This window comes from Callorhinus ursinus, unplaced genomic scaffold (genome assembly GCF_003265705.2).
Source record: "Callorhinus ursinus isolate GAN/ISIS: 27379988/994484 unplaced genomic scaffold, GSC_fseal_2.0 scaffold25, whole genome shotgun sequence".
Taxonomy (NCBI): Eukaryota; Metazoa; Chordata; class Mammalia; order Carnivora; family Otariidae; genus Callorhinus; species Callorhinus ursinus.
Genome location: NW_027397087.1, coordinates 27,166,876 through 27,179,419, shown reverse-complemented (window position 1 = coordinate 27,179,419; position 12,544 = coordinate 27,166,876). Strand labels below are relative to the sequence as shown.

The following is a 12,544-nucleotide window of genomic DNA, read 5'->3' as shown; positions in this document are numbered from 1 at the left end:
TTATCCTCAGAGGTGCATTAAATTTCAGTCAAGCACAGCAACATTGCTCATAATAGTCATGAATGGATGGATAAACAAATCATGGTATACATATACAATGAACAGCCATGAAAAGGAATGAAGTATTGAAACATGCTACAAAATAGATGTGCCCCCATAGCACTCTGATAGGTCAAAGAAGCCAGACACAGAAGGTCCCATTTTGTATGATTCCTTTTATATTAACTATCCAGAATAGGCAAATCCACAGAGACAGGAAGCAAAGTAGTGGTTGCTGGGGGCTGGGGAAAGGAGAAATGGAGAGTGATTACTTGAAGAATATGGGATGTTCTTCTAGGGGTGATGAAAAAGTTGTCTAACAAGAGAGCTATCATGACCACACAACATTGTGAGTGCACTAGAAGCCATTGAATTGTACACTTTAAAATGGTTCATTGTTAATGTGAATTTCACCTCAAAAAAATTTCCGTCATCAAGAATAGACTATTCAATAAAGGATGCTTGGGAAATTGATTTCTTCATATGGAAAATTATAAAGATTTCTTTTTTGTACGATACACTAAGATAAATACCAGTTATGTTAAAGCCCCAGATTCAAGTAATACTTTAAAACTTACACGTACCTTGTTGAACACACACTAAACACTTCCATCAGAAATCTCCCTCTTATAAAGCACAACACATATACTTGATATTAAGAGAATATGGTCTTGAAAAGCTAGGATTTTCTGCAAGAGAAAGGACCATTAGAAAGCGAAGGGACAAACCACGAACTAGGAAGGAATATTTGCAGCCAGGATACCTGACAAAGGGTTATTAATTGAGAATATATGATGAACTCCCTCACCGCAGTAAGAAAAAAGACAACCCAATAGAAAAATGGGCCAAGGCAATGAACAGACAATTCGCTGAAAAGGAAATCTGAAAAGTAATCAGGAACATGCAAATTGAAATGACATGCCCTTTTGCATCTGTCAGATTGACAGAAAATCCAACTTTGAGCACAGCTGATGTTTCATGGGATGCGGAAATGTGGGCCCAGTAAAACATTGCTGATGGGATATAAAATCGCTTTAGAGAGCAATTTGGCATTACCCACACAGCTGAACAGACGTACAAAACAGTTCCACTCTCAACATCCAACCTAGAGAAACTCTCAAACAAGCAAAGAGGAAATAAGTAAATATACAAGGATGTTTACTGCAACACTTTAAGTAAAAACAAAAATATGGAAACAACTGTCTATCAGTAGTGGATAAAAAAAACATAAAAAGAATACTAAAATGGCAGTTGTAAGAAATGAACTCGTGTGTGCGTGCACGCACACATGCATACATAAGCTAAAAAAACGTGGAGTGAAAAGAACAAGTTAGACATTTCAGGCACATGAAAATCACACATGCCAACTCCAGGACACTGATTATTTTTCTAGGAAGGGTGGGTGAGAAAAGGAATGGGATGGGAGAAGGGTGGCTTTCGGTATGTCTACAGCGACTTGTGAACAGTGAAAGAGATGGAGAGCAAAAATGGCAAAATGTTGACATCTGTTAAATCCAGGTGGTAAGTGCTTGAGTGTTTATATAAGATTATTTTTCACACTGTATATATACAAAACATTTCATAATTGAAAGAAAAAGAAAAAGAAAGATCACGGCCTTGTGCTCATGGTAATATCTGAACTGAAGAAGTACGTTAGCACAGCTAGGCAAGTTGGACCCCCCCCACGCACCCCCACCCCCGCCCCTGGATGAGTTGCACCCAGAATGCACAAGGGCTTTCAGACCAGAGCTACAGAGCATTCTCTATGGACACTTCCCAAACAAGGGGGCCTCCTGCTGCGGGGAAGGAGGCAGATGTTGAATAATTCAGGGTCTAGGCAAAAGGCAAGGAGGGAAAACAGGAGAGAGGGGGCCAGGTCAAATACAGAACGAATCCGGCTCTGAGGATGTCCGCGTAAACAAAGCCGAACCCGTGCATGCGTCTGCTTTCTCCCCACACTCCCTCCAGATGCCAGCAGTGAGACGGACACGGACCTCCAAGGGGAGGACAGCCTATAAGAGATGTCCACAAATTTGACTGTATTTGACTGAACAAACGATACAGCTGACCCAAGGTTTGGTGGGGACGGGGTGGGGGTACGAATCTTGCTGAAGAACTCTGGGGGAGACTTAAAAGTAAAGGAGGCCATGTTTTGGGTGTGGAATTGAAAAGAGGAGGATTCACTGAAAGTCCTAAATGAGTAGTTAGATCCCCACATCTCTCCAGTCTCCCACAACCAGCTAACATCCCTCTTCTGAACTTTGAAGGACACAGGTGGGAGGAAGGAGACGTGTGCAGGGGTGTGACGGGTGGGGCGGTTAGTACCCTGGGGAAATTGACAGAGCTTCTGCATTCTGAGGTGCCAGACCCGGTGGGGGCAGTTTGGGGTGCTACAGTGAAAATGGGGAGCAGTTAAGGAAAAATTAATATTTTGATGAAGCAGACCACCCCCTCCCCCAGCCCCAGCCTCCCCTTCTCCCCTCACACTCCCAAAACACTGAGCACGCAGGCTCAGACTCCCAGGCGGGAAAATGGATCTATTCTCCCCTCTAGAGAGCTAATTTGCCCAGGAGATTTTTGACATTTTGAGATTTTGACATTAGAGATTTCTGACGTTTGATGGTCTCCCAACAAAATAGCTGGGTTTGATTGTGCCACATGATGGCGGCTGCAACAAGGCGAAGCATGGGCTCTCAGAGCGAGAAGGAAGCCGGGAGACAAGGCCCTTGTTTTAGAGAACTGTGAACTGAGTGTTAGGGAGGGCAGGGGCCTGCGCAGTGAAAGCAAGTCAGACTCCACGCTACTTTATACAATGCAGGCGTCTTTTCCTTAAAGATAGAAATGCAATAAAGTATAGTAAAAAGATACAAAGTCAGACTCGGTGGAAGGGAATTTCTAAGGAGAGTCAATTTTATTATTTTCAGGTACAAATGGTTTTCTAAGTTAAACTAGGCTATCAAAGTATGGTCTGGCCAGGGCTCTGGGGGACCCACTTTAATGAATTAGATAAAGTTGATTCATATCTCATATACTAAATGATTGTCAATTGCTGCTTCTAAGGTAATTGAGAATGCTTGAGAGTAATTTAAGTGACACTTTACACTATTAATTAGCTCTACCTAACTTTTTTATTTCATTGACAGAGCAGAGGCCTGGCTTGAATTACTTCAGCAATCCAAAGTAATGAGGTTTTCTGGGTAAAGAAATGTTTCTGGATCTAGTCTGGCCTGACAGGAATCTGATTCGGGTTTAGGAAGCTCTTGACCTTGGATGGCACTTGCTTTACATTTCCATATGGCAGCCCAGCCCTACATGTACCTTGTTGAACACACACTAAACACTTCCATCAGAAATCTCCCTCTTATAAAGCACAACACACATACTTAAACATATTTTAGAGCTAATTTGATTAATTAATTTGAAGACCAGAGCTCTGGGCAGTTAGTTGCTTCTAGAAACATTTGATTTTGAATCAACATCTTTGTCAAAACAGACAGGGACAAGGTGGCCTCCTAGAGAAAGATAATGTTCCACTCATTTGCTCTCTAAGGAAGCTTGCCGAATCTTTTCTCCTTGTGTCAGAAACCTATGGAGTGCCTTTTCATAAAGAAATACTGTATCTACTTCCAGAATGGCTCTTGTCTTCAGGGGGCTGATAATCTAAGCAGGAGATCCCATAGAGCACAGGGTGGGGATGGAGTGTACAGTTAAGGAGTGACTCAGACAAATCCGGGATGTCTGCATTTGATTCCACTTTATGATTTTTCCTTCTTTTCCCCAAATTCCTTTTTTTTTTTTTTAAATCTGCCCCCTTTCCTAGTTCTCAGCTGCTGCGGAGGAGAGACTCTGACCTCACCTCTGTTGGTATCAGGCAGAGCCCATTGTGCGGCTTGTCATGTTCCTGGACTGCCCAACTCTGAGACTGTGATAGCTGGGGTGGCCATCGTGGGCAGAGAAGAGATACTCTTATTTATCTTGACGATGCTGCTTTTCTGTGATGTAGGCAACCCCTGGGCCCCAGCTGCACAGGATAAGAGAGGAGCACTAGTCTGTAGTGGGAAGGCCTAGGCAGGGGTCTCAGGGATGCCCTCACCTCTCACCCGTCTCCTTGATGGGAATGGAACACGCTGGTTCTGAAAGCCCTTCTAGTCCTTTAGTGGGCTGAGTAGTCTGAACCATGAGTAAAAAGCTCTGGTTGTAATGGGCTTGACATTCTTTTAAAGAATGGCAGGTACGTTTGTCCTTGGTGAAATTTAGAAACCTTTCTCGGAATCCGACCTGCAACCCAGTTGTTAGCACAGGTCAATTAAAGAAACATTTAGTGAGCACCTACCATGTGCCAAGCACTGCACTAGCTGGGGGCACAGACATTTAGGTCTCTGCTTATCGGGGCCATTTAGCCTAGGGAGGCATTGAGGTAAGGAAGAAACAACTGGGTCTAACACAGCTTTATAATTTTCATTGTTCTTGAAATTTGAGAATAAAATTTCCTTCTGTTAATTCTCTTGTGATAAAGTAAACTTATATATTAATATGTGCATAATTATTATTAATCTAAGCACACTTGAATGGTACACTTCAGAATTAAATTATGAAGCACAGTCTTATTAATGCAGAAAGAAAATGGATGGGCATGCTGACGGATTTAGTTACCTTTTATAAACGCTGAATTGGCTTCTTGAATTAAAATAATCATATGTGTCTCTTGAAAAGATATTTACACTGACAGGTTATAAATGCTAACTAAATTCCTTTCAGACCAAGCAGCCGCCAGGTCCCTTAGACTTGGAGGCATTTAATTTAGGAAAGGTGAAGTTTAAGATTAATTAATCATTTTAAGTTATTTTTTTCTATTATTTATAATGTTTTAGTTAAGTGCTCCAAAGAACAGCCAAAGTCGTCTTTTTGCAGGGAGCATCTTTTTATGTTTTCAAATCTGTTATTCAAAAGCCGTGTTTTTGGTAAATTTGGATGTTATGCCTTTCCAGGAGTACTTACCACCATTTTGTGCGCAGTTTGATTCTGATTTTCGTGGTTCTGAGTGGATTCGTGTCATTGGATCGGATACACTGTTTCGGACCACTTTTCTAAAGACCTCTTGGCATGAAAACCTTTCGCTGGATGTCCCACATTCTCTTCCTTTTAAGCATTTCCTTTAATTTGACCTTTCTGATTTGAAATTCTAGTGTTTTAAATTCTCTTTTTTCCACCCAGTCAGCATCCTGTGGGCGCGGGTGCTGGAGAAGCGGGTTACGGCTGCCAGTGTGTACAGCGCGTATAGGGGAGGCAGGAAAGCCGAAGGAGAGAGCAGGGGCTTTTCCAGCAGATGGTGTGAACCTCTGCACAGTGGCCGAGAGGCTCTGTTAGGTTCCTCAACAATAACATGGAAATAATAATACTTGTCTCGTGGAGGTGTTGGGGAGATTGCACAAGATCATATATTTAAACCATCTGGCAGGATGCTCGCTGCTCAGAGGAACCGAGTAAAAGATAGCTAATAATTAAATCCGAGTGGTCTTTCATTTTGTCGTTTTGACCCAATATTCCTGTTAAATATCTACATTCGCACCCTGTTATCACATTCGGTAGGTTGCATCAGTATCCGAAACCACACAAAAATTAACTGTGCAAAACTATATTGATAAGCATAGATTAATGACCCTTATTTAGTGCTTAAGTAATTCTGTTTTGATGACAGTTTTTAATTCAGGTGAGGATGTAGGCCCACCTCCGTACATGCCCACAAAGTAGGGCAGAATGCATCTGCTTGAAGTATTACTGGAGTTGAGTTCCTGCGAATACGTGGGCACTGCAGCATGGACTTTATACTTTAAAGGGACTAAGAAAAGACCAAAATGTTTTGCAAATGAAGTGATGCGATTTAAAAAGAACAGCCACTATTTGTCTCGGTTTTCAGACCTTCTGTTTGAAAGGGCTGTGCCCGGCTTGGATGCCCAGACTTGAAGGTTCCCTGAACCAGGAGAACCATGTGCGAAACCCATCAAGGGAGTAAGCCTTCCCAAAAATCCAACTTCATTGTTTTTCTTGGAGGTGGAGAGAGCGGCTGTTCAGAAAACTTTGCAAGGTTTCTGGGAGTTGTTATGAATTGAAGGTCGTTCCCTGGACTGGATTCGTAGGAGGCACCAGAGTCCGCCCGCCAGTCAACGTGGAAGCAGATGTGTGCTGGCGATCCCGAAGCGGAGGAAAGAAAATCTGGAAGAAAAACTCACTTGGCTCGCCTAGTCTCACTTTGCATCTCTCCAGGCTGTCTTTCCCCCGATTTCCACTAGAGGGAGCCAGCTACCAGCTGTGCCGGCGCTCCACGTACGGGTCTTTACTGATCCTGGTCCCAGGAGACAGTTGGGGCCTGCTGCAGAGACTCCGGAGGAGTCTGGGTCCAGTCTGGGGTTCAGGGTTCCCTCAAGAGGTGACCCTTCGACTCCCTGGAGAGGATGGGGACTGTGAGACTTCAGGACTGAGATTTCAGAAACCCCAGTGAGGGTTTTTTGATTTTTGATCTCCCTTTGTTTCAAAAGTGCACTGCAGGGATGAATTCTGTTGGATCCCAGGGCTCTGGGGACTATATTTCCTGAACCCCAGTCGCCAGACCCCTCCAAATACATATGTCCTTCTGGGAGCACCAGACTGGAATATTTGAAACCAGAACTCCAGAAAATCCAGAACAGATGTTCTCCCTGAAAAAGGCAGGCTCTGCGTCCCAGAGCCCCTGGGCCTCCCTGCCCCCGGCCAGTGTTGCTCCTGCGTTGGCACTGTTATGAGCGAGGGGGATTACTCCCGACTTCACATTCTCAGGAACAGGTCAGTGGTTCATGGTGCCCTAAGTGGGCTCCCTCTCGGCATGCTCCGTAAGCCGCAGGATATGATGAATGTCTCCCAATCCTGCCCCGCTTGCCCCATTCTTTGTTTCTGCTGGTTCTGTGTTTGAGGACCTAATTTTGAGCGACCTGCCCCTGTATAAATTACTTCTGCCACTTGGTAGCATTTACTGAGAGTAACCGGGAGCCACATTTCCACTGCATTCTGTGTCTTACAACGTACTTTTGCACATATTATGCCTTTGGCTACTTCCACAACCATAAGGCATGACTCTTACCCTTCCCACCTCACAGATGAGAAAAACAAGGCCCATTAACGAGTAAGTGCTGGCCCCAGGACTTGAACTCACATAATCTGATTCAACAGGGAGTGCTTGTATTTTTTTTTTTTTTTTCAGGTGTTGGCAGCAGTAAGAATTTATTTGGGTTTGACTCCAGGGAAAACCTTAGGACTCCTTGAGCTTCACATGGGTGTGTGTTACCGGGACATTATGACATCCCCTCCGGACACTCTTCAGAAAATGGCAGCATGTATTTTTCCTGGACTGGTTGAAGGGCATCCTTCCTTAAGGCAGGAGGATGAACTGGACGAGCCCTGGAGGTGGCTTCTAACCATTCTGTTCTGTAGAACAAAGCCCCCAGAAATAGACAAATCGGTCCCTTTTACCACAAGAACATCTGTGGATAATTGTATGAAAACAAGCTATTTCCAGGCTAATTAATAACTACCGTGGAGTCTTTTAGGAGGTGCTCATCTCGGTAATAGATTAAAAAATTCTATTTGGCCCAAGACCTCATTGTTCGGGAGCTGGGCGGCTGTCCCGCGTGAAGAATGCAGTTCTCCCCATGGCCACAGGGTGGCGGAGTGACCTTAAGCTTCTTTCTTGCCTTTCAGTCTGAGGACAGAAAGCAAAGCTCTAGTGAAAATGAGCAAAATGGAGCAACTAGGAGCGTGTTCAGAGTGGCATGGACTTCACGTTTATAACCTCTTAAAAAGGGAGCGGAAAGAGCTCTGTTTCCAGAATGTCAGTGATGGGAGGTAGTGAGGAGAGGGGATGCTGGCTTCTGAGGTCTCTCGGGGTGGAGGGGCCAAAGGCACCCGGGGCCCTGTTCCCTGGCAGGTGTTGCGTGGGCTCCGTCCTGCAGAAGCCAACTTTGGGCATTCCCAAACTACTGCCTTCCCCCTTCTCTCTCTGAACTTTCTTTCCTGGGGCTCTGCTTTTAGAGATGTCTTGTCCCCAGTTTTTACTTATTCTTTCTTAAAGGGATGGTTTAAGTGCTGTAGAAAAACGGGGGGAGAGAGATAATGCACAGTCCAACGGGCTACCAATCCATTTCTGAACCTCAAATTTAGACATATATATCTGACATGAGTGGCTATAGTTTGGGGAAGGGAAGGAAATATTTAAATGAGGGACTGATTTGGACTCTGGGTTTACAGGCACCGCGCGCACACACACGCTCGGCGGGAGCATAGATGCATCTAGACTTGAAGGAGCGTTTACTGCGTGCCTACTCAGCGCATGTGCTGCGGTGTGAGCCGCTGTCGGGACGCTGAGCGCCTTAGTAGGCTCCCTAAGCAGGGCGAGCGGGCAGGAGCCCCACGGATCCCACTGCTGCCCACACGGAGACTCTGGGCTTTCACCTCCTGCAGCCCTGCCAGGCTCCGGATGCCGCTGTCTAAAGACAGCAGAGGTTCAGTGTCATTAGCTCTAGTCTTCTTAGCAAGATTAGCAGAAGCAATGTTGAATTTCAATGTGGGACCAGTTTCCACGCACATCTTGAGGGATGGAGCAGCCTGCAACGTTTTTCCGTAGCAGTGATTAATATTCATTTTCTCACATTTGAGGCTGTGGCCGTTGTGTGTGCACGCGTGCTTGCCTGTGTTTATGGATCAGACACACGCACACGTAACACGCACGCGCCACGGTGCGGGGAGGCGTTGCTGCTCACGTTTCAAGACAGAGGCTGGATGTAACAGCTTCTTTCCTCCTTCTGGGTGCACTTTCGCATCAACAGTTATGCCATTCATTTATTAATATTTTATAGATCGTCAAAGAACACCTACTGTGTGCCAGGCAAATTAAAATGAATCAGAGTCATGCTTATTTTTGGAAAAAGGCGGACCCCAGGGAATCTATCCTTTATTGGGTAGGGAAAAAGCGGTGCCGGAGCCCTGTGGCTGAGGATGTGGGCTTGGGGCTGATGCCTGGGTGGGCATCCTGGCCCAGGCTCTTCCTCTCTGTGCATCATTCACTTACGTTCCTCATCCAAATATGTGGGTAATAGTAGCACCCACGTCACTGCATTGCTATCAGGGGCAAAGGAATGAATACGAAGGGCTTTGCACCATGCACTTGGGAAGAACCCGATACATACAGAGCCATTACTCTTCTTCCTTTTTCTTTGTGAACTAAAGCTTCCCACGGTCCTCTTTTAACAGAGATCTCGCCTGTTCTTATGGACCAGCTAACATGAAGACCGAAGGTGAACTGGACACAGCTGTTTCTGTTCTGGAAGCTGGGGACAGCTGGGGAGGCATGTCATCGTGGCCACCGGGGAAGGGGTAGGTTGTGACACGATGACCTCAGAGATGAGCCCATCATTCTGGCCAGTTGGGCATGGGGTGAAGACGAGGGACAGCTGCTGTGGCCCCTGACTCTGAGCAGGTTGCCTGCCTGGGAGCCACCATCCTCCTGAGGCATCACTTCCAAGGCTTTTCAGCAACTGCAATTCCTTAAGGAGAATAAGCTCCTCAGAAACAAAGAAGGACTCTTCTTCAGTCAAGAGGAGTCTAGGGCATCAGGGAATCGGCTTTAGAGTCAGTCTAAGGTCTGGTTTCTGAGGGATCCCCAGGTCATGGAGCCCCTGTGTCACCTTTTAGGACTCGGTGGTCAAGTCATGCTGGTGCCCCTGAGACAAGATGCCCCTGACAAGTTAGTGTCTGCACATTTTACACCCAGAGCCATGCCTCACCCAAGTTCTTCCAACTTCACGCTGAAAGTGTGTGGAGAGGAACCATCTGCTTCATTCCCCAAGGCTTGAGTTCCCTGGGTTGAGAATGAGTGACCCCAAGCTCTCAGAGGACGTTGGACCAGCTCCTGTCAGGAAGGCTCCAAAAGACTGTGAGCTGAGATCCACTAGGGACCTCATGCTGCCCTCACCCCAGGACTGTGGCGGCTAATGGGCCAGGGGTTGGTCTTGTGGTAGCTTGGTGCCAGAAAGGGGGCGGGGGCTCTGTAAGTGTTTGCTGGGGGGGAGATGGAGAGGGCGCAAGAGTGAGCATCAGGGCCCCACACCAGGCCCCAGTGGGGCGAAGAGATACCGTGGGGGGGGGGGTGACACTAGGGATCTGAGATTCTTTGTTAGCCTGGTGACCTTGAGTAGACTCTTTCACCCTGTGGGGCCTCAGTTTTCAAATCTGTAGAACAGGGAAGAAGAGATGCTGTTGCCTCCCTCACGGGGCTGGACCAATGTCAGTGAGTCCGGCTGGTGGGTGCAGGCAGCTGTGGTCCTCGAAGAGGGGCTTCTCCTTGGGGACTGGCATCCGTGAGGTGCCCCCTGTCTCTAGCTCTGCCTCTCGGGTGAGGTGCGTGCCGGTGTCCCCAGCCCATCCGTCCTCAGCACAGGGCTAACGCATGCCCTTTCCAGGGCCGGGGCCAGGTCAGTTTTGAAGTCATGAGGCTCTGACCTCACCGAACTTCTCCCTCCTTCACTGTCTCTCCCACCCGTGTTGTGCTCCCTCGCACTGGGGTGTCTGGGGGACACCTCACCTTTGCCGACACCCTTTCCTTCAACCAAACCCCAGGTTTCTCAGTTTCTAGGACTGGCTGTCCAGAGGACTGGGCAATATGGGCATCATGGTGGTAACACCGTCACAACCCCCTCTTCCCCCGCAGCTCCCACGCCCACCCACAGCACTGTCTCGGCAGTGCCTCAAACTTAAGGTTTGCATAAAGAAAACTATTAGGGTCTCATGACAGGGCCCAAGGGGCCAGAAATTCCTCTTACCCTTCAAACCATTCGGGAGGCTTTGCCCTGGTGTCGGCTTTGCTGTTGTGCTTTCCCCTCCTTCACCCCCATTTGAGCTTGTGGTGAGGACACCTACAGCACCCCCTCTCTCTGGACTCCTCCCCACACCCCCATGCCCTCGGCACCCATACTGCTTGTCCCCTTGCAGGTCAGGGGGACAAGGGACATGGACAGGTTCCTGCTCCCAGGTCTGGTAGGGTTTGGGGTTCGCAGCATGACTAAGCTATGTCACCATTGACAAGGGGCTCGTAGGCTGGTTGGGGGCGACAGACAGGCTTTAGATCTGGCCTCATTCTTGCATCTGTAAAATGGGTTTAGCTGGGTCCCTCAGTTGAGCAACACCCAACCATCCTGGGTGTTCCTCGGATCCACTGATGCCAGGCCGTCATGTGTCCCCATTGACAAGCATCTGCTGAGCACTTCCTACATTCCCAGTACTGGCCTGGGTGCTGGGGGGATTTGCAGTGAACAAGGCTGTTTTCTCCGTGGAGCTTCTGGTCTAGTGGAGAAACAGAGGAAGCCTAAAACTACATAAATTATTATATGTATTAAAGGGGCAATAATTACATAATTGTTATCCTCGCTTCTGTCCTGTGGCATGCAAGGGTGCTGCTACTTTGTGGGAAGTTCTGGGTTTGTCTTCTGTTCATGAGCCCCATTTGCTTATTTCGATGTGTTCGTGCAGCCCTTCTCCACCAGCGTTCCTCGTGGGAACCCCAGAACACAGAAAAATGATCTGAGTGACAATTTTCTCAACTCTGCCAAGGATCGTTTGTAACCAGGACCACTCTGGATGCAGAGGAGAGAAGCAAATCCACTACATACCATGGATGCCTTAGGGCACTGGGCTTTTTTTTTTTTTTCTGTCTGCTTTTTGTGACATGTTCTTCCATTTTTCATCTTCTGAACATTGGTTTCTCTCACTGCCTCTTCTGAAACTTTTATTTTTTAATCTCCCTTCTTGGATTATTTCTTCTATCCTTTATCCTCCAGAGCACAGAGGAAGAAACAGAAACACAGCACAGTGGTGGGGTACTTTCATTGGCGATGGGTGATGGTTTTTCTAGATTTGAAAATCGACACACAGGGGAATGGAATCTAAGGTAAAATGTGTTGCCATCAGTAGCCAAACAGGACTTTTTTCAGGTTAACCTTTAAGAAGAAAATAAAAGCCAGCAAATACCTGTACTCATGCTCCACCCCCACCCCCTCCACCCCCTATCCCCAGTGGTGGCTGATTTTGCTAATAGAACAAGGTATTCCTGGATGGCAGGGGGACCGGGGCAAAATGGCAGCTGGGCAAAAGGAGGCATTCTGGCTGATGGTGGTGGGTTTCGCAGACTGAGTGCGGGAATAAGAGGCTCCAATCATGAACAGTAGCCCCTCGGGCCACGGCTGTGCCTTTTTCTCCTGACTCCTCCCTGGACCCCCAACTCCGTTTGGCAGGGGCCTAAATCCCATTCAGTGTGGGCTGAGGCTATGGTCCCTACTCACTATAGTCTGGGGTCTCTCTAACCCAGGGTGGGGCGCTTGGAGGACAAGGAGCTAAGTAGGACTTCCTTCCAAAGATGCCCGGCCCAGCTGTGACTTTGGTGCTGAAAGAAGGTTTTGCAGGTTGAAGACAATGATTTGTTATT

General features: G+C 47.1%; 1 long non-coding RNA gene across 1 annotated transcript; it reads left to right on the top strand.

Annotated features, from left to right (window-relative positions):
* The first annotated feature begins 1,928 nt into the window (after positions 1-1,928).
* Positions 1,929-11,721, top strand: LOC141370060 (uncharacterized). The gene is made up of 3 exons (XR_012373756.1): positions 1,929-2,113; positions 9,319-9,441; positions 11,593-11,721. It is a non-coding gene; the product is annotated as an uncharacterized lncRNA (long non-coding RNA).
* The last annotated feature ends 823 nt before the right edge of the window (positions 11,722-12,544 follow it).